Genomic DNA, 2,500 nt, shown 5'->3' with positions numbered 1-2,500 from the left:
ACCTCAAGAAACATTAGGTAACTTCTGCTAACATGGGCTAATATTTTGTTTACACTGGCTAACCTCAACTTGAATTGGTAAACTTCTGCTTCCAGTGGCTAATACTGGCTAACTTCCTGCTGACACTGGCTAATCACAACTTAAGCAAACGTCTGCAAACCTGGCTAACTTCTGTGTACTGTTGCTAACCTCAACTAACAGTGGGTAAATGTTGCTAACATTGGCTAATTGGGCAATTCTGCAAACAGTGGCTACCCGCAAGTAACATGAGGTGACTTGTGCTAACAAGGGCTAATATTTTGTTCACACTGGCTAACCTCAACTTGAATTAGTAAGCTGCTGCGAACAGTGGCTAACTTCTGCTTCCAGTGGCTAACATCAACTAACATTGGCTAATTGGTCAACATCTGGAAATAGAGGCTAACCTCACCTAATATTGGCTAACGTCCTGCTTACACTGGCTAACCACAACTTAAGTAAACGTCTGCAAACAGTGGCTAACTTCTGCGTACCGTTGCTAACCTCAACTAACAGTGGGTAAATGCTGCTAACATTGGCTAATTGGTCAACTTCTGCAAACAGTGGCTAACCTCAAGAAACATTGGGTAACTTCTGCTAACATGGGCTAATATTTTGTTTACACTGGCTAACCTGAACGAACAATGGCTAACCTCAACCTGAATTAGTAAACTTCTGCCAACAGTGGCTAACTTCTGCTTCCAGTGGCTAACATCAACTAACATTGGATAATTGGTCAACATCTGGAAATAGAGGCTAATCTAACCTAACATTGGCTAACTTTCAGCTGACACTGGCTAAGCTCAACTTAAAATAGTCAACTTCTGCTTACAGTGGCTAACCTCACCTAACATTAGGTAACTTCTGTTAACATTTGCTAGCATTCTGCAAATAGTGGCTCACCTCAGTTAACATTGGCCAACCTCTGGTCATTTCTGTTTACTCTGCTAATTGTCAACTTTACAGCTAGTTGAACATGAGGGAGGATGGGGGGCATTATCTCCTGCTAATCATCATGCTAATATTCTGAGGAATTTCTTGGTACCTTCTTGCTACCCCTCTTTATTTCAAAGTTACTTTTCCCTGACTGGTTTCCTTTATAGATACCCTCAAGCTAACCCTCTTCATTGTTAGATATCTTCTAGCTAAACCTATCCATGGCTATGTACCTGCGGGCTAAACCTCATCATGGTTAAATACCTCATAGCAAACCCTCTACGGAGTTAGATACCTCCTCACTAACCTTCTTTGTCCAGTGCTTTCATGGTAACTGTTAACTTTGAAGGTACCTTCTCACCGGCCCTTTTCCCCACGTTAGATACCTTCCAGCCAGCTCTTTCATGTTTAGGCAACTTGTAGTCAACATTCCTCTTTGTTTGGTGCCCTCTTTGTGTTTAGACTACCCCTCACCATATGAAGATACAGTCTAGCTAACCCTCCTCATTCTTTGGTACCTTATCGCTAACCCTCTTCCTTTGGTACCTTTTTGCCAACCTTCTACATACTTGGGTACTTTCAAGCTAACCCCCCTCCATGATTAGATACCTTCTAGCTAACCCCCTCCATGGTTAGATACCTTTTAGCTAACCCCCCTCCATGGTTAGATACCTTCTAGCTAACCCTCTCCATGGTTAGGTACCTTCTAGCTAACCCTTGTCATTGTTGATACCTCCTAGCTAACCCTCTACAGGGTTAGGTTTCATCCTCGCTAATCTTCTGATTGGTACCTTTTGGCTAATCCTTTCTTTTTAGGTACCTTCTAGTTTTCCCTTGTCATGGCTGGATACCTGCCAGCTAACCCTTTTCTTCGTTTGGTATCTCCTTGCTAGGCATCTTCTTTGTTTAGCATCACCAAGCTAACTCTCTTCTTTGTTTGGTGCCACCATGCAAACTCTCTTCTTTGTTTGGTACCACCACGCTAACTCTCTTCTTTGTTTGGTACCACCAAGCTAACTCTCTTCTTTGTTTGGTACCACCACGCTAACTCTCTTCTTTGTTTGGTACCACCAAGCTAACTCTCTTCTTTGTTTGGTACCACCACGCTAACTCTCTTCTTTGTTTGGTACCAACACGCTAACTCTCTTCTTTGTTTGGTACCAACACGCCAACACTCTTCTTTGTTTGGTACCACCATGCTAACTCTCTTCTTTGTTTGGTACCACCGCGCTAACTCTCTTCTTAGTTATGTACCATCACCCTAACTCTCTTCTTCATTTGGTACCATCACGCTAACTCTCTTCTTAGTTATGTACCACCGTGCTAACTCTCTTCTTTGTTATGTACCACCGTGCTAACTCTCTTCTTTGTTATGTACCACCGTGCTAACTCTCTTGTTTGTTAGGTACCACCATGCTAACTCTCTTCTTCATTTGGTACCACCGCGCTATCTCTCTTCTTTGTTTAGTATCACCACGCTAACTCTCTTCTTTGTTTGGTACCACCGCGCTATCTCTCTTCTTTGTTTGGTACCATCACGCTAACT

General features: G+C 42.8%; 1 protein-coding gene across 3 annotated transcripts in view; it reads right to left on the bottom strand.

The window, feature by feature from the left end:
• The window catches only part of myo18b (myosin XVIIIB), a 44,796-nt gene that overhangs the window by 41,187 nt on the left and 1,109 nt on the right, over positions 1-2,500 (bottom strand). The window lies entirely within an intron of this gene.

This window comes from Fistularia commersonii, chromosome 9 (genome assembly GCF_037954325.1).
Source record: "Fistularia commersonii isolate RoL2024-O1a breed Wild chromosome 9, RoL_Fcom_v1.0, whole genome shotgun sequence".
Taxonomy (NCBI): domain Eukaryota; kingdom Metazoa; phylum Chordata; class Actinopteri; order Syngnathiformes; family Fistulariidae; genus Fistularia; species Fistularia commersonii.
The sequence above is the reverse complement of the archived record's forward strand: the minus strand, read 5'-3'. Positions and strand labels throughout refer to the sequence as shown.